At 35.2% G+C, this 27,766-nt stretch overlaps 1 long non-coding RNA gene and 1 other non-coding gene across 2 annotated transcripts in view; both read right to left on the bottom strand.

The window, feature by feature from the left end:
• LOC108315460 overlaps positions 1–8,662 on the bottom strand; it is a 190,636-nt gene extending 181,974 nt beyond the window's left edge. Inside the window, exon 1 of the long non-coding RNA XR_001829942.1 lies at positions 8,472–8,662. This is a non-coding gene — a long non-coding RNA (uncharacterized LOC108315460). The remainder of the gene's footprint in view (positions 1–8,471) is intronic.
• A 7,549-nt stretch (positions 8,663–16,211) lies between these two features.
• On the bottom strand, positions 16,212–16,273 carry LOC119473898. The gene has a single exon (XR_005203154.1). It is a non-coding gene; the product is annotated as a U7 small nuclear RNA (small nuclear RNA).
• Positions 16,274–27,766: the final 11,493 nt, after the last annotated feature.

The raw sequence follows: 27,766 nt of genomic DNA, 5'->3' as shown, positions 1-27,766 counted from the left end.
AACATGTAGGCAACTCTGCTTGGTAAATGGCAATGGCGGAGCAGTGAAAGTAGGGGGAAAATGAAAGTAATGGCTGAAGCACGTCAAAAAGAATTATTCATGTCATTTTGCTCCTCACTTCCTTTGACAATCAAAATTTGGGCTCACGTAACTTCTTTTTAATCTCAATAACAATTGTATAATGTCTCAAAACAGAGTTTAAAACTCTACACGAAGGAACATAAACTAACAGATATTCTACTCTCAGAGGAATTAAAAATATTAATACCATTCCAAATATTTTATATGTTTATATTAGGACCTTATCCATAAAGTAATATGGTAATCATAGCAAAACTCACAGAAAAATTACTTATATATATATGACTGAATTTATTGAAAAATGAGGCATGTAAAAATAGAATACTACTTATTTCCCGAATTAGTCTGATTTCTTTCTAGATACCTGCTTTTATGGAGAAAGCTGGAATGTGTTGCCTGCTTATATTTAAAATTGTGGAAGCTAAATAGAATTTTCTAAATTATTCACCAATGTGAGTTATCCATTTTTTATTATCCAAAACATTTTTCTTTTGCAATTTTTGTCTTGCATAATAACTACCTAAGCTTTATATTAAATTAGAAAGGTGACAATGATGACCTATAAGATTGATTGATCCATTATTTTACTCACAATATATGTAACATTATGTATTCAGAATTTCAGGAAACTGCAGATGAATCAGGTATACATCCTTACTTCAATGAATTAAGAGACTAGTAAAAGAGAAGACATTTATGTAAATAATTTTGGTACAAAATGGAAAGAATAAATGTATAGAAAAATGATACACCTACTGTTATATTTTCGAAGGGCTCATCAGCAAATTTTTTTAAATGATTTTTACATGTGATTTATTGAGAAAAGGCCACCTTAAAATAGAATTATATAATTGGAAAAGAAGAGTTAGTCATGTTCACTCCATAGAGGGGTAATTTGAAAGACTAAATCTTTTAAACCATATATAGAACCTCAATAACATATGTGCCAATCTAAATTTTTATATGAAATAGCAGTGTGGAAGAGAACCAGGAATGTATGAGTTTCTTAACATGGATATGTCCCTGGACTTCAGGTTCTTCACCTATACAGAATATTCTTTGAGTGGATGTATAAGTTACGCTGGAGCTCTGCCCTGACTTTTCTTGGTCTCACTAGTCCCTTTGATCATTGATGCTGGTGTGATCATTTCAGTACANATATCTATAAGAAAAAATTCTTATTAATTTGAATAGATATATATTATAGGAGAGAAGGGTTCTTTTTATTGCAAAATACTGAGGATAAAGAAAGACTTCACGTGGGAGGAATGCTTTCCATGAGTGGTAAAATTGTGTACAATCTAAGCATAAACAGATAGAGAAAGGTAGTCCTGAAGAACACATAAACAGCAAAGACATGGTGCAAGGAAGTATAGGCATGTGTGGAAATGCTGTATACGTGTGTTTGTACCTGAAGGGGAAGATGGTGGATTCAGTATGAAGGTTGGGATCACATTGTAGAAGGTGTTGAATACTGTGCGGTACAGCTATTCCTGGGTTGGCAGTGGTAACCATTGAAGTGTTTCAGATGAGTACATGATATTGAAGTCATTCCTCGGAGAATAGTAAACTAACTGCAATATTTTAAATGCAGGGGAGTGTGGGGTATTATGAAAATGTTACTATACTAGTCCAGGTAGAGACTGATGATTAAATATTGAGTGACTACATAAAAGCCGTAGCAATAGGAATAGAAAGAATTAAATGATTACAAGATGGTACCCTAGTGACAAAAGTACATTAGATGATGTAAAAAAACTTTGCCTCCTCCACTTATTTTCCCTAGAAATATGCAAACAATCCTTGTTTTGGAAGACTTTTGAACAAATACTGAGCCATCTCGAATGATGGACCAAGTGAATATTGAAAACAGCTCTCGTTATCATACCACATTGATTTGATTTTCTTCTTGTTCTTGCAGAAAAAGTTCAAAGTCATGTACCCAGAGTACTTTCAACAGTATTGGGCAAGGGTCGAGTTGACTAAAAGCACATATTTCCATCTAATGTCAAACATGCTGTCAAACCTTAATTTTACAATGAAACCACAGTTTGCCAAACAGGAAGTCAGAGCACCACAGCTCTGAATTCCAAGATGCTAGTTGACCTCTGGACACATACTTGCCCTAGTGCTGGAATTAAGCAGTGCTCCACTAGGGCCATTTGGTGAATAAGCCTGTGTATGTGACCTGATATTTTTACGTCAGTGATTTACTTCACTGTCTCTTCAAATTAAGTTTTAAAGAACTGACTTTTCTTTATGTCAGTTGTTCTTGCTGAAGTCTAAATAAAGGAAATTTAACCTAATGAAACTATAGACTGAAAATAAACAAGACAGGGGAAAAGCAAGCAGCCTATGTTATTGGAATTCCAAGGGCTCTTTTAGGTTGGCCAACACTACTTCTATTAGGGAGTCTCCAGTGGGATCATTGGTAAATGTATAAACAAAAGCCAAGCACTATCAAGTAATTGTCTGGCAATATCAGAATATTTCCATCTTATTTAAGAAGAAAGCACCCATTGCTGTCAGTGAGCATAACAGAAGAGTGAGGAAATTCACATTGGCATGGAATGGCTTTTCCCCATTAAGCCATAAAGAGCAGGCTGAGTTATGTTCATGCCTTGCCAAACAAGTTTCAGCTGAAGTGAAGAAAGTGGAAAATGTCTGAGTATTTCATTGTTTAATGAAGAACACCAGATATATAGCGAGACACGCAAAAGGCAGGAATTTATTGACTGACAAACATGCTCAAATGGAAATAGGGAACCAGAGGACTGGCCAGAGAATAGATTTTTCCTGTAATAGTTTGCAACTGAAAGTTCCTGGAAAAGACCACCCTCCCAGAGAATGGAGAACTGCTCATGAGTGCATGGCAGAGGTAATCTGAACAGCCCAAATTTTCAAACCAGACAATTTAGGAAATTATATGACTGGAATTTTAAAGCCTGTGATTCTACTCTATATATCACAAGGCAGTATATTTCTTATCCTGTAATCTTTTATATATGAAGTTTCACAACAAAGTTTAATGAATATTATTCTTTTTTAACTTTTGAGATCTTCCTATTAATTTGAAGTAACTGGAAGTTTTGTGAATTATCACACTGTCTGCATCATAGAATGTTTCTAAACCAGTTATCACATAGAAAGAAAAGGAGAGAGAGAGAGAGAACCCCTCACTTGAGGGAAGAAAACAGAGAACTAATTCATCAGTATTTTGCAAATATAATTAATTTACATTTCAGAGTAGTCCATTGTAGTCAATATTTTTTTCACCACATTTTGTATATGGGAAAGAGAGACCGAGAGCATTAAATAAGTTGTCCAAAGCCTCACAGATAGGAGAAACTCAAAGATGAGCTATTTTTCACTTAGAGATCTCTGACTCCTCTGGGCGCCTGAAGTTCCCCACCACAAGCTCAGCATGCCAAGAACTGATAAGAAAAGCTCCTTCAAATTAGCTTAATGATTGGATTCGATTTATTTCTCACTGTCATTCCAATGGTTATATGCCATTGGACATATAACCATTGGACAGCATGTTTCACAAAATCATCATATCATTCTGTGTTTGAAGGCATCTTTTCCAGTTCTGCCACAGCTGAGCTTTGTGACCTTAGTCAAGTTACTTAATCTCTCTGAGACTCACTTTCTTCATGTGTGAAATGGAGGCAATAAAACTGACCTCATGGATGATTATATTCAATGAGCTACTCTACGTGAACACTAAACACTAGCCTTGATCAGTCAAGGCTAGTGATTATAACCAGCTAGTTTACACAACCTTAACAAACAGCCACCAAAATATCAGCATTAATTTATCATTCACTTTGATATCAATCATTAGTCAGCTAAGCTCTAAATTCAGCTTACTCAAGGTCCCAAGATGACAGAAACTTCATTTCAATATGACAGAAATTTCATTTCAATATGATACATGCCTCTTGGTCAATAAGAAAAATAAAAATAATGATGCATACACTGGTTCTTAATAATTTCACCTGAAAATGAAACATGATACTTCTGCTCACATTTCGTTAGTCAAAGAAAGTTGTATGACTCTGCCAAATTCACATGGGGGTCAGCGTGCCCAGAGCCAATTACAATAATAATTTAAAATAATCTCTACCATTAGCTTGCATAAAGAAATGCAAACCTAAATCCCCTTTAGCAAGCATTTAGTCAAATCATTATTAATGAAATCTTATCATCTTAGCAAATGCAAAATCTCTAACTATCCAAATTTATTCATTTCCAAGTTCAATCACCAAAGGATTAGAACTGAAAAATCAGTACTGGAAACTAAAACAGACACTGCCCTAAAGAGAAAACCTTCTTTTTCCTACATGTTCATCATGTAGGATATCCCAGGTATAAGAAATATTCATTATTTCTCTGTCTCTCTCTCCCCCTCCCTCTTCCATATCTCTCTTCCCTTTTCCTCTCTCCCCTTGCATACATTATACATACATACATATATATATATATATATATATATATATACACACACACACACACACATTTTTATTTTTTAACTGTTCAAAAGTTATGGATATAATGCCCCATTAGCTCTAAGTATTTTAGTATACACTTGCACACATACAAAAGCATGCTCTTATTTAATTAAAATACAATAATAAACATGAGGAAATCAACACCAATTAAAATAATACCATTTAATTCATAGACCTCATTCAGATTATGTGCTTTGCATCAATAGTATTATTTATAAGTGCTTTCCTTTTTGGTTCAGGATCCAATCATTTAGTTGTCGCATTCTTTTAACCTCTTAAATTGAAACAGTGCCTCAGGGTTTTAATTTTTCCCTGAATTTCATGATCTGAACATTTTTGAGGCATATAGATCAGTTGCTTTGTAGAATATTCCTCATTTGGGGTTTGCTTGATATTTCCTAGATTCAGGTTATGTACTTTTTGGCAGGAGCACCCTAGAAGATCCTGTATTCTTCTCATTATATGATTTCAATGGATGCATGTGATGTTGGTTTTATCACTTGGTTAGCCGAGTGTCTGCCAGATTTCTACAATTTAAGAATAATTAATGATGCTTTTACATTTTAAGTATTTTAATAAGCCCTTAATGAAAAGATACTTTGTAACTATTTAATTATCCTAATCTCTATCAAACATGCACAAGAGTTGAGTATATTTTGATGATTTTTGTCAGTTATTACTGTGAGGTAGCCAAAACCAGTCATTTTTAAAATCAATCATTTCTTATTCATTGGCAAACTACTCTCAGAGATTTCTCTTTTCCTTCACTTATTCATTCATTCACTCAGATAAGCATGTACATATAGATTCCTATTTTCCACTTGGTTATAATCCTTTACTATCATATAATTTTAATGCTATTTTTTTTCTAGATTTGGCTAATAAAAGCACTCCTAAGCTGTTTTCTTGATACTTCCTAATCATTCTTCAAGCAATTCCTATTTTTTCACCCAAAAAGATGTTCAAAGTTCGTATGCATTTTTCTTTTGCTCTGATTTTGAGGTCAGTTGTTTCTCCAGAAATCTCTGGTTCCTTTTGTTGGGAAATAATATTTAGAAAACAACATCTGGCTTCTCGGTGTGCTCATTGCTACTGTGGTGTCATTGCTTTCCAGTCTTTCTCAAGGATAGAGGATAGAACCAGGAAACACCCTCCTCACATACACACATATATCCACATACAGACTTATGTATTTACTCATATGTGAATCTATTTCTATATCCATTCATCTATATATATTAAAAATTGTGAATTCATACCAATACCAACAATTTCAGCTCAACTTCAAAGAGTCTATCCTGTCTCCTTTGCCTCACTTCTTCTTATAAATTGTACACCAGGGTCCATTATTCTTGCCCCAGGTCCCTGAGGTGCCTAAAGACTATTTTTGGCATAAAACAATTTGAAACTTATAGTAGGAATTGAAATTTTTTTTTCTGGGTATGGTCTCAGTTTATTCACAACAAAAACAAAGAAGAACATATTTATGGAATAACCACTGAGCTGGAGATGGCAGAAGACTTTCAGGCATAAACAATAATTTGTGTGCCCACACATGTACAAAATAATGCAGAAATAGTTCCTTAGTAAAATTTTTGATCTTTTTGTTCCAGAATTACACGTAATAAGGTCTATATTAAAATGTGGAGAATACATGAAGTTTTATTTCTATTATTGAATTGATTTCACTAATTTTTTGTGTATGTATATATGTAAAAAAAAAATCTACAATGGGACTTTTGATTCCCGCCAAGATGGAGTAGACTTCACTCCTCCCAGTTTCTCTCTTGAAAAATTATAAAAACTCCAGATATACTACAAAATACAAGCACAGAAAGACATTGAAAGGTGGAAAGAAGACACACTGTCTAGGGACCTCAGGACTTAAGGAGCAACACAGTGATGAGTCACCTCAGTTTTTGTAACTGCCTTCTATATATTCTAGACAGAACACTGCAGAACGCTTCAACTGCAAACCACCAACAGACACTCAAAACAACACAAAAGATTTCTAGAATATTCTGTTCTTCCTCACCAAGGTGTAAGGAAAAGGTGGCCTATCAACAGAAAACATTTTTGTCCCACTATATCTCATAAACATTACGAGAAAATCCTCCTTCGACCTCCATGGTTTCAGTGGGAATGAGCAAGGAAGTAATCTTTCACCTTTTCCCTCCACCCTGTGAAAACAAGCCGTGATGCACTCTTTCCTCCACTGGGTGATATCAGTCTTTCTACACAGTCACCTGAACCTCCACCCCCACTCAATATCAAGACTAGAAAACATGTTGCAAGTCAGAACTAGTTAACATTCCTGGAGTCAGCAGGCTCAGGAGAGAGCTGAATACCTATGCATGTACAGCAGCAACAAGACTGAATGAGGGGGTACAATGCCATGCCACTCCATTTTCCCCCACTATGGTGCCAGCAGGGCATGGTGGGAAGCTGAGCCTCCATCTCCATCAGATATCAATGAGGCAGAACAAGGTAGTGGGAGGCAGGATCAGTTAGCACTCCACTTACCACTCGTGTGATCAGAAACTAGTAGTGAGCTAAATTTCTAACCCACTTCTCCAGCAACAAAAGGGTGAAGCTAAGTATAAATATCCATCTGACTCTCCCACTCACACTACACATCAACAGGGTAATTGTCTCAAAAAAAAAAAAAAAGACTAAATAGAATCTGTAATTTTGTAATCTAATACCCAAAATGTCCATCATGCAGTAAGAAACTCACAGGGAAATTCCAACTTGAGTGAGAAAAGACAGTAAACAGACACCAGCACCCAAGTGAATCAGATGTTGTAATTAAGTGACAAGGATTTTAAAACAGTAATTACAAAAATATTTTATGTAGCAATGACAAATTCCCCTGACACAAATTTAAGAAACAAAAAGTCTGAGTGGAGAAACAACAGTTATACAAAAAGAACCAATTGAAAACTATAGAAGTAGAAAATATAATACTAATACATCCCGTTGGATGGACTTAATCATAGAATGGAAATGAGAGATCGAATCAGTGAATTTGAAAACAGATCTATAGTATTTTTCCACTCTTAACAACAGAGAGAAAACAGACTGAGAAAAAATTAACAGGGTATCAAGAACCTGTGAAACAATACCAAAAGATCTAGCATGCATATTATCAAGGACCCAGAAGGAGACAAAAGAAAAAATGTTACTGAAAAAGTATTCTATGAAATAAAAACTGAAAAGTTCTCAAATTTAGTACAAATCACACTTCAGAAAATTTAGCAAACTTCAAATAAGATAAAGTAAGGGAAATTCATGCCAAGATATGTCATAATTAAATTTGTATAATGTAAAGACAAAAAACTTGAAAGCAGCCAGAGAGAAACAACAGGTTACCTATCAAGGAACAACCATTTGAATGACAACAGATTTCTTATCTAAAACCATGGAGGCCAAAAGGAAGTGGCACAACATCTTTCAAGTACAAAAAGAGAAGTATTGCCAGCTAAGACTTCTACAGCAGGATAAAATATACTTTAGGAATGAGGAAAAATCAAAACATTCTAAGAAGAAAAACCAATATAATATATTTCTAGTATGCCTACCCTAAAAAAGCTAATGTAAGTTCTTTAAACAGGCAGTAATGGCTATTGTGGACCATTGCTTCTTTCTGTCCTGTAGACAGATTTATTGGAGAAGTAAAATGCATATGATTTGTATTGAACAATGGTGGTATTTAGAAATTCTGACTAAGATCTTTTTCGGGGGAACAATGCTGAATATTTTAAAGGATGATACAACAAGCTATAAAGTATGTGGTGTAGGTCTAACCCTGGTTTCCCACTACCGGTTTGTGACACAAGTGTGGTCCTACTGTGGAGCCTAAGTATAAAGGCCTACAGAAGGAGACCCAAAGACAAATGACAGAGCCTCTCAGTATTTGTCTCTATCCTTGAGTTGATATGGCACCAGGTAGAAATCTTCTCTAATTTCCCCCAACAAGAGAAGGAATATTACTTAGAAATATATCTGGGAGTACTCTTAGAAAGAATGTCAGTGATCTGATATCTTCTGAAGCTCAGCCCAGGACTATTCTCTCGGCAAGAAAAGGAGAGTTTGATCCATCAATTTTGTTCTAAAAGTTCAGGGGTGAGGGTGGAGGAATAGTAGCTTGGGGTGTGGACGTCTGATTTAAGGGGAAAAAATAACTTTTCCATTATTCCTCTGTCTGAATATTCAACGTCTGGAATACATCAAAAGCATTTAAAAATAAAATGGATTGTTATACTTATCTGTCATCCCAATGCAGTTTCCATATTATTTAAAATAACAAGTTATCTTTGGGTGACATTAGCCTTAGTGATGTGAATTGCAGTTTTCTTTATGATGTCAGGGCTTAACTATTTAGTAAGTAGGAGGAAAATGATATAACAGAGTGCACCTTAAAAGGAAGAAAATCAGTTGAACTGAATAAACTAATGTTTACATTCCCTCAGTCTCTATTTTTCATCTAATATTACCCCCATGCTATTAGAGACTCAGCCAAAAATTGAGTTTTATTCTTTTTGGCCCTGTGATTTCCTTTCAGGAAGAAATGTTCAGGCTAAGACACACTAATAAGTGCAAATAAATTCAGCTAGCATTTGCCTGGCTGATTCTCAAAGAGGATCAAGAAAGGAAATGGAGAATACCAATGATAAACTATTCAACGGAGCATTTTGAAATTGGCAACGTTGCAAGAATAGTATTTTATGGTGATTCAAATATATAATATGTTTTATAGAATGTTCAGAAAAAAAAATAAGATGATCAAACCACAGTCTTTTAGGTATAGATGAAATGGCAAGGGATTTATTTGATACATAGTAAACATTTGAAAATGATTTCAATTTAGTTCAAGAAGAGTACAGATAAGATTTGTTGAGGAAAAGATTTGGACTTAGATTAGATTTCATTTGTGATGTAAGAAAAAATACATATACCTCTTTCATATTTTAAGGAATTATTTAGTATCAGTAGGTCGAGTGCTGCTCTAGTGTCTCACAGTTGTCAAACTTGTCTTATGTATGGGGATTGCATGTGCTTTATTAAATAACTTGTTAATATTATCCTCCCTCAAAAAGGATTTGTGGTGAGAAATGACTGCCACTATGAGTGAACTAGAAGACACCAGTCCTGAAATTCTGCGATTCATTAGTGCTACGAGGCTTGCATTAGAATAAGCACGCTAAGAAAAATAACAATTTCAAATTTCATATTTCTCATATATGTGGAAAAAATAAAATCCAAGCCTGAAAATCAAATAAATTTAGTGGAGGGAAGTTTTAGAATGACCAGTATTTTTATTTGTTTTTGATTTTTAATTTCATGTGGCTTTTCCGCTTTGTTTTGTTCTGTTTACATTCCTTAGGTCTTCTGCCAATCACAATACTAGAATCCCAAATAAGCTGACATGATTTCCAGGTTGCCCAAATAAGGAAATAGTGAGATGCTTAATTTGATTAGTGTAGTTCATTTTCCGTATCAAGTAACTTAGGTCAAGTTAAGGAAATTTCACAAGCATGAGCTACTAGAATTTTAGAGGTAATGAATACAGTGAACCACTAAATCTCAAGGATCTATTTTAAGCTCAGAAGTAATTCTATCTTGATAATTAATCAATGACATAGTTAAGAATTCAGGAGAAAATAGCCTATTTTGCCAGGATTGTCTGTAAATGTTTAAATTCAAATAAATGGAAAAAGCAAATGACCCAAAGACAGTAGTCATCAAGAGCTTCGTTGGAATTCACAAAAATATTTCCTTTAAACAGTGTTGTATTTGGGCTATTTCACCTTGGAATTTGAGTTGATGAAGAAATGATGAGTTTAACTGTTCTCCTGGTTTACCTGAGTCCTTTGGAGTTTACAAACTAGAAAGAAACAATGTGACATGGTACTGGACCCAAAGGTTTACTCTTTTCTCTGTTTGATGTGACTTAGCCTGTTTTCAGGAAGAGTGATCTTGGATATAGAAAGCCTATCTTCAGGTCAGGTATTGTGAGCTACTCGCTTCATGACTTTCCAAGTCTTTTAACATTTTCTGTTTTCTTTTTATAACTAAATTATTACCATCCCAGTTATACAAATTGGTCAAACATGGCCCAGCAGTGATATCTGGACATTTTTTACACTTGCAAATGAAAAACTCATTGTTAATGGATCAATATCATGATGAATCAATGGCTTTCGGGTCTTAGAAGAAAATTACAGACTATGGATTGGGTTGCCCTGGGGTTTGAATAATGTACCCTATGGAATTACTAATTGTGTGGGGAATATTTGCTGAATGAAATAATGAATGAACAAATCTTGTTCACAGAAGTAAATCCAACCATAGATACCAGAGTTGCAAGGAAACATACTCACCTGAAGGTCAATGTCTTTTTTTACACAAAATGCCAATTAGAAGTGAACTTGGGTTTCCCTTAGTAGAGAACTTTATGTAAGTTAAGGCATTATCTCCTTAAGATCCTATTAACATACATATTAGAGATAGCCGACTTAGTTTATTTCTTATGTATGCTTAGTTTTTTAATGTTGCAAGTAGGAAAAAGTAAATGAGGTATGAAAATGGGTCGATCATTCTAATGCCTGGGTTTTGATAACATAAGTTTTATGTTCAACTGGATTCTTAAAGGTCATATAAGAGGACTTCTAATTTCTCTTAACCATTTATTTTTTCATAGAAAATTGCTAGCTTTAAATACTATACATATACCAGTCAAGACTTGTGTGCAAAGAATCCCAAATGAATGTAATTATGCCCTGATTTTATCATTCTTACTAATGGAATACTAAGAAAATCTGTTAAGTAGAAAGATTTAGTAAAAGATTTCACAGTATGATAGCTACAGTAAAGCTGACTTTTTAAATGTGAAGAAACTATTCTAGTAGATGGCTAAAAATAAGTAGAAAAGTCTTAGTACACTCTATTCTGCCAGCTCTGCAAAATAGCATACCATTCTGGCTTGGAGTGTAAAAAAAAAACTGGGTTATTCTTAAAGAATATAAACTTTGGAAAAGTCGAAATTCAGTAAAATTTTGTTCAAAATACTTAAATATGTACTATATTTATCTTTATGTATATCTAGTTTCAAAGTTTAGTTCTACTGCTTATTGTCAGTGTGACAGCAATGAGTTTGGCAAAGCCTTAAGAACATTTTTGCTGATAACTTACTTTTTTCCTCTTTCTCTATCACATTCAGGATATATTGCAAATTTCATTATGTCACAATCCAGGTTAAATTCAGAGTACATGGTGTAGAATTATTTGATATCCTTTAATGACCAATATTTTGAGCAGCCCATATTCCCTATAATATAGCCCTAGTATCTGAGATTTTGGTATTTAGCATCCTGGAAACATCACCATGCCCTGTGGACAAGAACCCTTGACTGGAAAGAATCCCTGCTTCCTACCTCTTGTGACTCAGGTTTTTACTTTTCCATATGCCTCTGTTCCACGAGTTCTTTCTTTACCAATCTCTATTTGAAACCATCTCTACCACCATGGTTGTCCTCTGCTGGTCTGTTGAACTGACTAGCCATCTTGATTTGAGAACCGAACAAATTCTTTTCAACTAGGTTAGAATTTTTTTCCAAATTTAAGTGTAGGGGGTACATGTGCAGATTTGTTACATGGGTAAATTGTGTGTCACAGGTTTGGTGTATGGATTATTTTGTAGCCCAGTTAATGAGCATAGTACCCAATAGGTAATTTCTCAGTCCTTACCCTCCTCCCACCTTCCACCCTTAAGTAAGCCCTGGTGTCTGTTGTTTCCTTCTTTGTGTCCATGTGTACTCAAGCTTTAGCTTCCACTTATAAGTGAGAACATGTGATATTTGGCTTTCTGTTCCTACATTAATTCACGTAGGATAATGGCCTGCAGCTCCATTCATGTTGCTTCAAAGGACATGATCTCATTCATTTTATGGCTGCATAGTATTCCATGGTGTATATGTACCACATTTTCTTTATGTAGTCCACCACTGATTGGCATCTAGGTTGATTCCATGTCTTTGCTATTGTGAATAGTCCTACAATGAACATACATGTACATGTGTTTTTATGGTAGGATGATTTTTATTCCTTTGGGTATATACCCAGTAATGAAAATGCTGGGTCAAATGGTAGTTCTGTTTTAAGTTCTTTGAGAAATCTCCAAACTGCTTTTCACAGTGGCTGAGCTAATTTACATTCCAAGGAGCAGCATAAGAACATTTCCTTTTCTCTACAACCTCACCAGCATCTGTCATTTTTTGACTTCTTAATATTAGCCGTTCTGACTGATGTGAGATGGCATCTCATTGTGGTTTTTGCATTTCTCTAATCATTAGTGATGTTAAGCATTTTCTCTTATGCTTGTTGGATGCATGTATGTCCCCTTTGAGAAGTATCTGTTCACATCCTTTGCCCATTTTTTAATGAGGTTGTTTGGTTTTTTGCATCTTAATTTAAGTACCTCATAGATTCTGGAAATTTAACCTTTGTTCAATGCATAGTTTGCAAATATGTTCTCCCATTCTGTAAGTTGTATGTTTAATCTGTTGATAGTTTCTTTTGCTGTGCAGAAGCTCTTTAGTTCAATTAGGTCCAATTGCAATTTTTGTTTTTTTGCAATTGTTTTTGGAGTTTTTGTCATGAAACCTTTGCCAGTTCCAATGCCCCAAATGGTATTTCCTAGGTTATCTTCCAGGATTTCTATAATTTTAGGTCCTACACTTACGTCTTTAATCAATCTTGAGTTGATTTTTGTATATGGTGAAAGGAAAGAGTCCAGTTTCAATATTCTGCATATGGCAAGCCAATTATCCCAGCACCATGTATTAAATAGGGAGTACTTTCCCATTGCTTGTTACTGTTGAGTTTGTTGAAGATCAGATTCTTAAAAGTGTATGGCTTTATTTCTGGGTTCTTGATCCTGTTTCATTGGTCTATGTGTCTGTTTTTGTACCAGTACCATGATATTTTGGTTACTGTAGCCGTGTAGCATTGTTTGAAGTTGGATGTGATGCCTCCAGCCTTGTCCTTTTTGCTTAGAATTGCTTGGGCTATTTGAGCTCGTTTTGCTTCCACATGAATTTCAGACTAGTTTTTTGTTTTGTTTTGTTTTGTTTGTTAACTTTGTGGAAAGTGCCATTGGTAGTTTAATAGGAATAGCATCGAACGTGTAAATTGCTTTGGGCAGTATGGCCATTTTAACAATATTGATTATTCCTATCCATGAGCATGGAATTTTTTTTATTTGTGTCATCTCTGATTACTTTGAGCAGTGTTTTGTAATTTTCATTGTAGAGATCTTTCACCTTCCTGGTTAGCTGTATTCCTAGGTATTTTTCTCTTTTTTTGGTGTGGCTATTACTAATGGTATTGTGTTCTTTATTTAGCTCTCAGCTTAGACATTATCAGTATACAGATATGCTACTGATTTTTGTACACTGATTTTGTATCCTGAAACTTTGCTGAAGTTGCTTATCAGATCTAAGAGCCTTTGGGCAGAGGCTATGGGGATTTTGAGGCATAGAATCATATCATCTGCACAAAGAGATAGGTTGACTTCCTTCTACTTGGATGCCTTTTATTTCTTTCTCTTGCCTGATTGCTCTGGCTAGGACTTCCAGTACTATGTAAAATAGGAGTGGTGAGAGTGGGCATCCTTGTCTTGTTCTGATTTTCAAGGGAATGCTTCTAGCTTTTGCCTGTTCAGTATGATTTTGGCTGTGGGTTTGCCATAGATAGGCCTTGTTATTTTGAGGGATGCCCCTTTGATGCCTAGTTTGCAGAAGGTTTTTAATGTGATGGGTTGTTGAATTTTATTGAAAGCCTTTTCTGTGTCTATTGAAATGATCATATGGTTTTTGGTTTTAGTTCTGTTTACGTGATGAATCACATTTATGAATTTGCATGTTGAAGCATAGGTTGGAATTATTGAGAGGTTCTTTACAAGCAAATAAAGGAAAAATATGGCATCTCTCCTCATATTGATCATCATCTCTATCTCTCCAGTATATGTTGCTTCTTTTTATATTGGAAAATTTGCCCCGATTTCAAAAGTGCGCATGTAATCCAGGGTGGAACAACTCTCTCTGACTGATTCAGGAGGAGACACAGAACTCAAGGTAGACTGCACAAGTGCTTCCTAGAATTTTATATCTAGAGCTTTTGAGAAAGATCATCTCTCATCTCTGGGGATGGAAATATTAGAGTATGAGGCTGCCATTTGGTCATGATCTCCTTCTGGTGGGTACAGAAAGGAAAAAAATCCATCTGTAGAAATAAAGTAGGAAGCCAAATAGAAAATGCAGAAAGAAAGAGAGAACTCTGAATGGTTTAAAGCCCAAGGCTAGCTCTTCCACCATCCTTCTGTGAGACAATAGATCTCTCCTTTTACCTTAAGCTTGTTTGAGACAGTTTCTGTTACTTGCAACTGAAGTATTGACCAATAACCATATACTCCTCAAAGATTTCTCTTTGAAATCAAAAAGACTACAAAGCGTCTTTATGTGAGAATAACAAAAATCTGCCTATGTGCTAACCTGAAAATTATATTTACCAGGTTTATAAGTTTTTTGTTTCATTTTAATCTAATTCACTTAGACTTGGATATTTAACCAGACCACTCAGTGTTTAGTTAATGATTGACTTAGGTTGTTTATTTTAGTATGTGTGTGGAGAGAGTCTCAATACATTGCAGCAGATCATTTTATTCATTTATTTTTTTTCAACAAACGTTGAAACGTATTCAGTAAGCATTGATTGACAGACCTGCTGTTTCGTGATCAATGTCCTATGCACTACAGTTGCAGATAAGAACAGCACAGTCTCAAAGCTCACTATAGTAAGGAAAGGACACCTGGGGAGGATTATAGGCACTCTGAGGAAAATAGAGCTAGTATTCTGGAATGGTGGAGAAGTCCGGGAAGACTTTACATAGGTAATAACCTTTGAAACGTGTCTTAAAGAATGAGTGGAAAGTTTCCTGCAGTGCCTTTCCTCACTTGTCAATTTCTTAACTTTCTCATATCTGCCTTTGAATGTAAAGGCACTTACAACATTAAATGATAACCCTAGTGCCAATAATTGGAGTTAAGAAAATGTTGGCTTTCTCACAAGAACAGGTGAGAAAGACTAATGCTGTAAAACAGATTTTATAATACAAAAATTGGCATCAGATAAAACAATATGAAAAGCAAGATGAAGAGAGAAAAGGTCTGTTTTGTATTATTGGGTAGAATTTAAACTTTTTTGTTCCAGAACCACTTTTTAAACATTATTAACAATTCTGAAAGTTTTGCATAGGTCCAGGAACATTGCCAGCATTTCAGGCCATGAAACTATGAATCTCTTTACTATAGATTTTTTAAATCATTTCAGTTCTGAAATTAACTTTCCACAGACTGTTCAAATTAATGATTAGTAATTCATATTTGATCTAGGAAAGGCAAGTTTTCAGATGGTAGTATTGTTTTCAAGCGCTAGCTTTTCCCAAGGAAATAATCATTCACATATTATCAAAACTGAACTAGTAATAAAAATGATCTTTAATTGGGAGTTTTAGAATTTGTATTTTGATTGCTTCTCAGCCTCTCCCTACATGGGGAGGGTTTCTGGTTAAAAACCCAGAAGACCTGCTAGACAATTCTAAAAGAACTGCTGCACTTTGTTTCTTTTAAATTCAGAAAAATATATACACATTCAAGTGAATATTATTACCTTCAATTTCTTTTATTGGATTCCACTTTCTATGGAACTGAATTTAAATAATTTCATTTAAGTATGTGTAATATTCCTTAGGTGTACCTCTTTATTAAATGAAGTCTAGATTTGAAAGTGACCTGGAGGGGAAGGGTGGGCATGGGCACAGTGGCTCATGCCTATAATCCCAGCACTTTGGGAGGCCAAGGTGACCAGATCATTTTAGCCCAAAAATTCAAGACCCACCTGGACAACCTGGTAAAACCTCATCTCTACTAAAAATGCAAAAATTAGCCTGGCGTGGTGGTGCCCACTGTGGCCCCAGCTCCTCAGGAGGCTAAGGTAAAAGGATTGCTTGATCCCATGAGGTCAAGGCAGCCCCCAGAGACCGGGCTCACAGGGATCATATAAGCTGTCACCACATCACTTCACTCCAGCCTAGGCAACAGAGCAAGATCCATCTCAAAAAATAAATACATAAAAATAAAGTGACTTGGGTTTCTGCTAATTATTAACATTGTTCATATATTCATGTTTTTTTCATTGCCAAAGACAGAATAGTTACCATGGCTTGTTGCATGAGTTTCCAGAGAAATTCTGTATGAATAAACTATGTTATGACATCATTTGGATTAAGAATGGGAAGAAGGTCATTAGAATGGAACTGGATACTATTCAGACACACCAAAGAGGTAGAAGATGCATTGCAGAGGGGTGACGAAAAAGCAATACACGTAAGCAAAATAAATAACAGAATAATCACAGCACACATTTGTACTTATATACAAATGCATAAAGAAAACCTAGGCCCTAGAAATTGCTCTATTTCCATGGACAAAGGTAGCAAAAGAAGTCCTGAGATTATGTCAGCTACTCGTAAAATAGAAACACTCACTTTCCAATATCACCACCAACTTATTTTGTGATGCAAACCTGTATTTTAGTAAAGCATTCTGCATGGTACTGATTTTGTCTGAATTCATTGTGACTATCTTTTCACGTACTATAAATCACACAGATAACGCCAAAAGAATTTGCATGAGTGTAGCAGATTCTGTTCATGCTCATTTCCCACAGAGCCTCATATTATCTCTCTTTTCCACACCAACTACCTATTTTCTGGAACATCCAGTTCACTGTTAAAGGTTGTGTAAGGTCAGCAGTTCTGCCAACAAGTGGCTAAGGCCAGCATAACCTTGCCCTGTTTCCTCCATCACAGAATTACACGGCATATTTGGCAGACTGCTAAACTAAATAATGCAACATATACATATTTTTCTAATTGTCTACTGTCTGTAGACAAATTGCTGAAATTTTGATTCATTGGGTAACTTCCATCAAGATTAAACTGAAACACTCTCAATAAAGTATTATAGCCAATTGTGGCTTCTAGAAAATCAACCAATGTTTGACTCTGCTTGACAATTAGCCCATAATTTTTTCTTTTTCAGGGTAAAAATAGCTTCAGATACTTTGACATAGATTATACCTGTTATAGTTTCTAATATAAATGAAAATAATGACTTGGTGTATATGTGATCCTCTACTTTCTACCTCTGTTTACTGTCAAGGTTTGGGTGTTTAAAGGTAGCCACACAAAATTAAGGATTAATTCAAATACTTTTTATAGTGTTAGTAAATAAGTGTTTGATAGCTTATTGTCAATTAACTTTTAAATATATTCTTGTGTGGATTTAAAAAATAACTATATCCCAAGAATATTTATTCTTAAAAATATATACAAAGTAAATGATTCAGTAAGAAGATAAGGGGACAACAGAAGGTAAATTGTTAAAGGTTCTGTTTGCTTTGGAGACTGTGAAGATATCTGAGAATTTATAACTTGGGATTTCTTTAGTTTCTACAAGGATGCCTTAAATTATCACAAGATTATTACTTCCACATGTATGGCTAGTATTTCTGAAATAATATTTTAAAGGTCTTGAAAGAGGCTCATTTCAGAAAATAGTGATTCTGAGTTAATGAAAGTCTTCAAGGGTTAGAAGGTAGGGAGTTTTTACATCCTTCCAACTCTATTATTGATCAGATATGCAACCTTGAGGAAATTAGTTTATCCTTTCACCTTCTCACTGGTAAAAATGACTGCTTTGGAGGTCTTGTAAAAACAAATGTTGGCTTGATAGTGCTAAATAAAAGCAGAATTGTGTTGGCAGTTCATACCATCATGTTCTTTTATGCAGTTTCTTATAATTACTGCTGGTCACATGAGAATAGTTTACATATTGTTTCTGGCAATATTCACTGGCAAAGTCATCCTCTCATTTCTCCAAACCTTATCTAGAAATGTTAGCATATCAATTCTTCAGAAAGGAGATAAATCTTGCCATCATGCCAACCAAAACTAATGTGATCTGTGATAAGCATGGTGATTTCCATACCTCTTTCTTTAAAGGCCACTTTAGTTTATCTTGGTGTCTGATATGTTATGCACACTGGAAATAAAATTCTAATTACTGAACTATCACCTCTTCTCTCCCAAAAGCAGTAATGTCGTTGCTCTTGGCTGCCACAAAGTGGCAGTGTGCCCACTAACTTCCCCACTAGAAAACCCAATGTTGGCTTTCGGAATGAATCAGGACAGAGCTACACCTCAAGATTAGGGTTGCCGGACAAAATACAGGAATCCTAGTTAAATTTAAATTTCAGATAAACAACATCATTCTTTTACCAAAAAAAAAAAAAAATATGTTTGTTGTTTATCTGAAATTCAAATTTAACTGAGTGTCCTATATTTTTATTTGCTAAGTCGGCCAACATTACTCAAGATAGATTTGACTCTTGTAATCATGTAAACTTTTAAGTTGAAATATGCCTATCCTTAATGGCTTATTTACTTGTCTATATTTATTGAATTATAGAACTCTTTAGTTAGGGGAATGTTTCCATATTTCCACCTTCTATCAGACTTCTATTTACCATATCGTACCAGATTCATATGTTTAGTTTTTTATAAAAATGAATGCGCTTGAAGGCATATTTCTAGTACATTTTGAATGCTGTTTCCATCAATGATATTAAACTAACAAGTACTTATTGGTCATCTACTATGTGCAAGGCCTTGTGCCAAAGGGGTCACAAAAGGTTCTACAGAAGGGGCTAGAGTTGACCTGAGTTTTAAAAATAAAACAAACAAACAAAATAGGCAGAATGGAGAACATTCAAGAACATTCTGAAATATTCTAGATGAGTGGTCAGGTATTTTCTACATGAAAATAAATGTCTTATAAAAACCTGAAAAGCTTAGTTCAAAGAACTAGATAGAATATTGAACGATTAACATCCATTTATTCATTCTAGTATCCAAAACAATCTTGGCACACATCATAGGTACTCAATAATGAATTAATTGAATTATTTTTAAAAATGACACTGGGATAGAGCAATTTAAAATTTTTTAATTTACTTGAAATTTTCTTTCCTATTTTTAATGTAATCTCTTCAAGCTTTATCAAATTTCAACAAAATCCAATCCAGACTTTTACTATACTGACGTAATGTCAGTTTTTGGTGTAATGTTATGTATATTAGTTGTTTACTCCAACATACTGAGTTTAAAATGGAAAGTTTTTTTTTTACATTGTCTAACATATTCAAATGTCAGTTAAAATGTAATATTTTTGAAGTTATACAGAGTGTTTGATTAAATTTTGCCCTCCAAATACCACATTCTTCCAGAAATGTTACAATAACATTATGATCTGTAAGCTTTCCCTTCCATATTTCAGAAAGCTGAGATTTCTGAACTCGTACATGACTATACTCACCTATGCTTCTTATTCACAATCACATTGTGTGTAAGGGGTTCTATTTGTTTATATAATTTCATAATTTAAATAAATAATCTATTTCTTATAATAAAGTAAAAGAAGATAGTAAAAGAAAATCTATAATTGCTACCTTTGAAATAGCATATCTGGAATTAAATCTACCCTGAACTGCAGATATTACCTAATACAACTTAACATTAAACAAACACTTTGCGTGTTATCCATTTGTGTTAAAACTGGGAACTATGTACAGTAGCTATTTCATCATTTTACTATTTTTTGAAAAATTATGCTATATTTTATTGTTTCAACAACTTTCTGTATTTAAGAGCTTCTTAATTTGAGAAAAGCTGGATCTGGAGGCCATCATCCTTAGCAAAGACATATATGCAGCTAACTATGGAAAAAAGCTCAATATCACTGATCATTAGAGAAATGTAAATCATTACCACAATGAGATACCATCACACACCAGTCAGAATGCCTATTATTAAAAAGTAAAAAAAAAAAAACAAAAACAGATGCTGGTGAGGTTGTAGAGAAAATACTTATATACATTGTTGATGGAAGTGTAAATTAGTTTAACCATTATGGAAAGCAGTATGGGAATTCCTCAAAGAGCTAAAAGCAGAACTAACATTCAACCCAGGAATTCCACCATCAGGTATCTACCCAGAGGAATATAAATTATTCTACCATAAAAGCACATGGATGTGAAGGCTCATTGCAGCACTATTCACAATAACAAAGACATGTAATCAACCTAAATGTCCATCAACAACAGATTGGATAAAGAAAATGTGGTACACGTACACTGTGGACTACTATGCAGCCCCAAAAAAAACAAGATCATGTCCTTTGCAGGGACATGAACGAACTTGGAATCCATTACCTTCAGCAAACTAACACCAGAACAGAAAACCAAATACCACATGTTCTCACTTGTAAGTGGGAGCTAAATAATGAGAACACATGGACACAAAAAGGGGAGCAACACACACTTTGGCCTACTGGAGGGTGGAAGGTGGGAGGAGGGAGAGGATCAGGAAAAATAACTAATGAGTATTAGACTTAGTATCTGTCTGATGAAGTAATCTGTATAACAATTCCCCCATACATGTTTACCTATGTATTATAACAAACCTGCACATCCTGCAGGTTTATAAGTACCCATGAACTTAAAAATAAAAGTTAAAAAAAAAAAAACAGAAAAGCATCATACAGAATTCATTCTTTTATCATCAGAATATCATTATTCATTTTTTTAAATATATGTGGCAGGTACTCCACTGGATGCCATACAAATTTTTTATATGCTACTTCTATAAGTTGTTTACATATATAAAGTTAAAAGAAGTTATAGCTATTAATAGAGTTATAATTATATTATCACCAGAAAGTCTCTAAAAGTTGCTAAATGAGATTAGCTAATTTGGATCAAAGCTCTCTGATGAAAAAAGCCAAACAGGATACATGAGTGGTTACAGAAAGGTCAGAGAGGTGAACTTATATTTTCTGGCAATAAATCTGATTTATAAATATTCCAAGTTGCTGTTGGCAAACTTACATGTTTAATGATAAACAGTATAGAAGATAGGATTAACATTTTTTATGGAAACTGAGCATCCATACTAGTGACTTGAGTAAATGGTATATCCACTTTGGCACGAAGGTGGGCAAGGGAAGACGCCATGGGGACAATGATACCTGCACCTAATTTATGAACTCTGCAGTAGAAGGACAGGGTATTTCAAATGCATGGAAATTGGACAGAGCTTGAAAAGCAAAGAATATTTAAATCCAAATGAAGCCAGCTGAGGAATGAGGGGAAGGTCTATGGTATGGAGGTGAAGAGCAGGTCAGAGGGAAAAAAGTCTGAGTTTTCTTGATATATAAAAAAATTCTATAAATCAATGAGAATAAAATCAAGACCTAATTAAAAATACATAAATAATATGTACAGATAGCACGTTAAAACAAATAGAAATAACTCTTGAACATATGAAAAGGTGATCACCCTCACTCGTATTAGGAGAAATGTAAATTAAAACTACAAGATACTATTTTTCAACATCAAATTGCTGATGGCAGTAAAATAGCTACTAAGACAATCAGTGTCCCTGCACTTGTGGAGCATACATTCTAGTTGAGAGAGAACCAATTAACAAATATACATAAATTATCATGATTATAAGAAGAAGTGACGTGTAGGAAGATAAGGTAAGAGGGGAAAGTGACAGTGGAGCAGTGAATCGCTATCGGATGGTGGAGGCAATTCCAGTGGGGTGGAGTAAGGGAGTGGGGGCAACAATGAGGAGAGAAGACTTGCTTGAGGTGTTTTAAGAAAAAGAAGCTGAAGAAACAGGGCAGTTTCTAGAGGAGATTAAGGGATAAAAAGTGAGTTTTGTTTATTAAGTGAAAGAGAATGGTGCAGAATGTGGATACTAGGCTACCATTTGTGTGTTGTGATTTTTAATAGACAGATAATAGAGACAGATAAAAGATAGATGGATAGATAGCTTGTATGTGCAAAAATATTTCTGGAAAGATTCACAAAGTACTGATACCATAATTGCTTCTAGGGAAGAAAATGGCTGGAAGAAAAAGGATAAAAGGTGATTTCTTTTTTTTTTTTTTTTTTTTTTTTTTTGTAGTTCAGGATGAAGTGCAATGGTGTAATCTCGGCTCCCTGAAACCTCTAACTTCTGGGTTCAAGCGATTCTCCTGCCTCAGCCTCCTGAGTAGCTGGGATTACAGGCACCCACCACCACACCTGGCTAAGTTTTGTACTTTTAGCAGAGATGGGGTTTTACCATGTTGTCCAGGCTGGTCTTGAACTCCTGACCTCAGGTGATCCACCAACCTCAGCCTCCCAAAGTGCTGGGATTACAAGTGTGAGCCACTGCACCTGGCCAAAAGGTGATTTCTTTTTGTGCTTTTCAAATTTGCATCATACACAGGAATCATCCATGCAGAATTAAACAAATCCTTCATTATTCAAAACACTATGTAAATTATACTCAAATGTGAACATGATTTAATTTTTCTCTATTCAAGTTGGCATATCCTCATGAGTGTAAAAAGCTGAAAATCATGTGTATATTTTCTCAGTTATTTTAATTACATTAAGAAAACTATAATCAAAAAATATTTTATTAATCTTGGAGTTATATGTAAACACTATTAGCTAATACATATCTTTCTTATTGTAATCTACTAGCATGAGTTAAGACATATCTTCTCAATTGTTGTGGGTTGAACTGTGTTCCCCCCAAAATTATGTTCAAGTCCTAACTTGATATGTTAGGTATGTCCAGTATGTGTGAATATTACTTTATTTGGAAATAGGGTCATTACTGATGTAATTAAATTAAAATTCAGGCATACTGAATTAGGGTGGACTGAAATCTAATGACTAACGTCTTTATAAGAAGAGGAAAAATTGGACTCAGATTCACAGAGAGAATCCATACAACAATGGAAGCAGAGACTGGAGTCATGCCTCTGCCACCAAGAACTGCTAACAACTGCTAGAAGACAGAAGAGGCAAGGAAAGACTTTTCCTAGGGGGCTTTAGGAGGAGCATGGCACTTCCAAGACCTTGACTTTGGAGCCACTAGACTCCAGAACTGTGAGAGAATAAATTTCGATCACTTTAAACCTCCCAGTTTTCCCTATTTGCTGCAACAGCCTTAGAAAACTAATATAGCAATAGTGATATTTAATGAATGAAATAGGAAAATGTTTCTTGGAAAAGTAATGAGATTTCAGGAATATGGGATTATATGTTTTTATAGGAAACAGATTAGAGCAGTAAAGGTATTTTTTTTTTAAGGGAACAAGATAAGTTAGGCCAAATCAGACCAAACTTTGACTAGGATAAACAAAGAGATACTTGATATAGGTCTAGTCTCTACATAAAAGTGAAGTGGATATACATGTGAATAATTAATTTATCACATGACAAAGACACTTAAAGGAGGGAAAAGAAAGAAAAACTGTTCCATAGACACATGCCTTTTTGAGTAAGACTGATGATTCTAAGAGTTTGTCTACCAAGCAGTCTGGCTTAAAGAAAGCACTAATGGACTGTTTCATGTAGAGGTGTATTCATGTTGGAAAAGGTGTTGTAAGCATAATACTGAATATGTTGGAATCTTTGAAAAACCTATGCAACTGTGATTGCTCAGTGTTTTATGCAGGGCAATGAGTAATTGCTGTCTTGTTTATTTTTAGACAAAAGATCTGCAGCTATGGAATTCTTCTTCATGACATTTTCACAGAACATACTATTTGTGATTTACATCATGTCCTTATTCAAGGTAATTTTATTTCTTTAGAATACCATAAAATCTATTTAAGTCATATCCTGTCTCCCAGTGAAATGAAAGACATCTCAGAAGGGATTTCATTGTATCCTTCTGAGTGTGTGTGTTTTGTATTTTTGCAATTTCCCGGGAAGAAATGGAGACAGTGACTCAATTGATGTATTATGCTTATCCTCTCATTGCTCCATTCTTGGTTTGGTTGATCATTTGAAATAAATGGAGATTGTTTGCTCAACTCTCTCAGGCTAGTGCTTATTAAATAGCAGCCCTTGTCTGCCCTATGTTGTTTTTGTAGTTCAGTTATAAATAAACAGGACTCCAAATCTCACCAAAGTAACCCTTTGGAAACTAATTTCTCTTTCTTCTCTCTTTTATTTCTGCTATCATTAAGGGAGGAGAGAGAGAGAGAGAATATTTTGACACTCATAAAATAATGACAGTTCATGCAGTCTTAACATATGCATGTGTACTCTCAAATATTTATTTAAAGATGAAGAACTGTCAGCTCATCAGAAACACTGGACTGGGACCAATGAATTACATGACTCCTTGACTGAATTGTTAAGCATACTGGGCTAAGATACTCAGAACATCTTGGTATTAACACACTTAATTTAATTTTTTACTTTTTAGGTTTTCATAGATTCACATACAGTTGTAAAAAAATACAGAGAGATCATCTGTACCCTTTACCTAGTTTTTTTCAATGGTAATATTGTACAATGCTGTGGTATATCACAACTAGTATATTGGCAATGATACAATCAACCATCTTATTCACATTTCTCCAGTTTTACTAGTAATCATTTGTGCATATATGTCTAAGTAGTTGTATACCATTTTAGCACATGTGTAGGCTCATGTATCTGCCATTACAATCAAGATGCTCAACAACTGTATCACTGCAAGGATCCCTCATGTGGCTCTTTAATAAACAAACCCACCTCTCTCCTGTTCCACTTCTAGCTACTGCCTGACCCCTGTATCCTAATCTCTCAACCACAAATCCATTCTCCATTTGGACAATTTTGTCATTTCAAAATGCCATATTGATGGAATATAGATCCTGTGAAATTTATGCTTCAAGGATGCTCTATTCTGGTGTATTTCAAGATTTTGTTTCAAGATTGAGAACTCCTTTTCGCATTTTTTGTGGTGTTGGCTTGGTAGTGGTGAATTCTCTCAGCATTTATTTGTCTGAAAAAGATTTTATCTCTCCTTTCTTTATTAAGCTTAGTTTTACTGGATACAAAATTCTTGGCTGATAATTATTTTGTTTAAGGAGGCTGTATTAGTTCATTTTCATGCTGCTGATAAAGACAAATCCAAGGCTGAGATGAAAAAAGGTTTTATTGGACTTAACAGTTCCACATGGCTGGGGATGCCTCAGAATCATGGCAGGAGGCAAAAGGCACTTCTTACATGGTGATGGCAAGAGAAAACAAGGAAGAAGTGAAAGCAAAAACCCCTGATAAATCCATCAGATCTCATGAGACTTATTCACTGTCATGAGAATAGTATGGAAAAGACTAGCCCCCATAATTCAATTACCTTTCCCTCCCACAATGTGTGGGAATTCTGGGAGATACAATTGAAATTGAGATTTGATGAGGATGAAGCCAAACCATATTAGAGGGTGAATATAGGACCCCGAGCCCTTCTAGCTTGTAGGGTTTCTGCCCAGAAACCTGTTTATCTGATAGGTTTTCCTTTATAGGTTACCTGATGCTTTTGCTTCACAGCTCTTAACATTCTTTTCTTTGTCTTGACTTTAGATAACCTGACGACTATGTGCCTAGGTGATAAACTTCTTGTAGTGAATTTTCCGGGTATTCCTTGACCTTCTTGTATTTGGATATCTAGATCTCTAGCAAGGCCAGGGAAGGTTTCCTCTATTATTCCCTCAAATAAGTTTTCCAAACTTTAAAATTTCTCTTCTTCCTCAGGAACACAAATTATTCTTATGCTTGCTTTTTTAACATGATCCCAAATTTCTTGGAGGCTTTTTTCATTTTTTAAAATTCTTTTTTTCTTTGTCTTTGTTGGATCGGGTTAATTCAAAAGCTTTGTCTTCGGGCTGTGGAGGTTTTTTTTTTTCCTACTTGTTCTAGTCTATCGAAATTTTCAAATGTATTTGGTATTTCTCTAAGTGTGTCTTTCATTTCCAGAACTTGTGATTCTTTTTTCTTTATGATATCTATTTCTGTGGAGACTTTTTCATTCATATACTGTATTTTAATTTCTTTAAGTTGATGTTCACCTTTCTCTTGTACCTTCTTGAGTAGCTTATTAACAATTATCAACTTTCTGAATTCTTTATCTGGCAATTCAGAGATTTCTTCATGGTTTGTATCTATTGCTGGAGAGCTAGTGTGATCTTTTGGGGGTGTTATGGAAGCTTGCTTTGCCATGTTACCAGGATTACTTTTCTGGTTCGTTCATATTTGGGTAGACCATTTCAGTGGAGAGATCTGGGACTCAAAGGCTGCTGTTCAGATTGTTTTGTGCCTCAGGGTAATTCCTTCATGTGGTGCCCTCCCCTGTCCCCTAAGGATGGGGCTTCCTGAAAGCAGGAACTCAAAGACTGTTACTGCCCTTCTGAGTCTAGCTAACCAGTGGGACTATCAGGCTCTGGGCTGGTGCTGGGAAATGTCTGCAAAGAGTCCTGTGATCTATTTTCATGTCTCCCAGCTGTGGATACCAGCAGTGGTGGTGGCAGGGGAGTGAAGTGGACTCTGTGAGAGTCCTTGGTTGTAGTTTTGTTTAGAGTGTTGCTTTTCTTGAATGCTGGTTATGCTAGCAGTTAAATTGTCATGTGGACATACTCAGGACCTCTGGTTAGCCAGGTTGTTGCAGAAAGCAGAAACAGCTGTTGTTATCTCCTTCTTTGGAGCAGAGTTGTTCTGTTATGAGTTGCTGTAATGGCTTGAGTTGGTTGGCCTCCAGCCAGGAGGTGGTGCTTTCAAGAGAGCAACAGCGGTAGTGGTAGAAGGGGGAATATAAGCTTGCCCTAAGTTGGCCAGGATAAGTATTCAAGTATCTCAGTTCTATGGGTCAGGCCAGAGAGCCTCCAAGACATTATGCCTTTTGTCTTCAGCTACCAGGGTGGGTAGAGAAAAACCATCAGGTGGGGACATCGTTAGGTGGGTTTGAGCTCAGACTCTCCTTAGTGGGTCTTGCAGAGGCCACTGTGGGAGACAGCAGGGTTGTTCTCAGGTTGTTCTCAGGAGCTATATGTTCTAAAGAGGATTATGGCTGCCTGTGCTGTGTCATACAGGTGGCCAGGCAAGTGGGGAAAAGCCAGCAGTGACAGGCCTCACCCAGCTCCCATGCAGCTAGCAAG

This window comes from Cebus imitator, unplaced genomic scaffold (assembly GCF_001604975.1).
Source record: "Cebus imitator isolate Cc_AM_T3 unplaced genomic scaffold, Cebus_imitator-1.0 Scaffold9, whole genome shotgun sequence".
NCBI lineage: Eukaryota > Metazoa > Chordata > Mammalia > Primates > Cebidae > Cebus > Cebus imitator.
The sequence above is the reverse complement of the archived record's forward strand: the minus strand, read 5'-3'. Positions and strand labels throughout refer to the sequence as shown.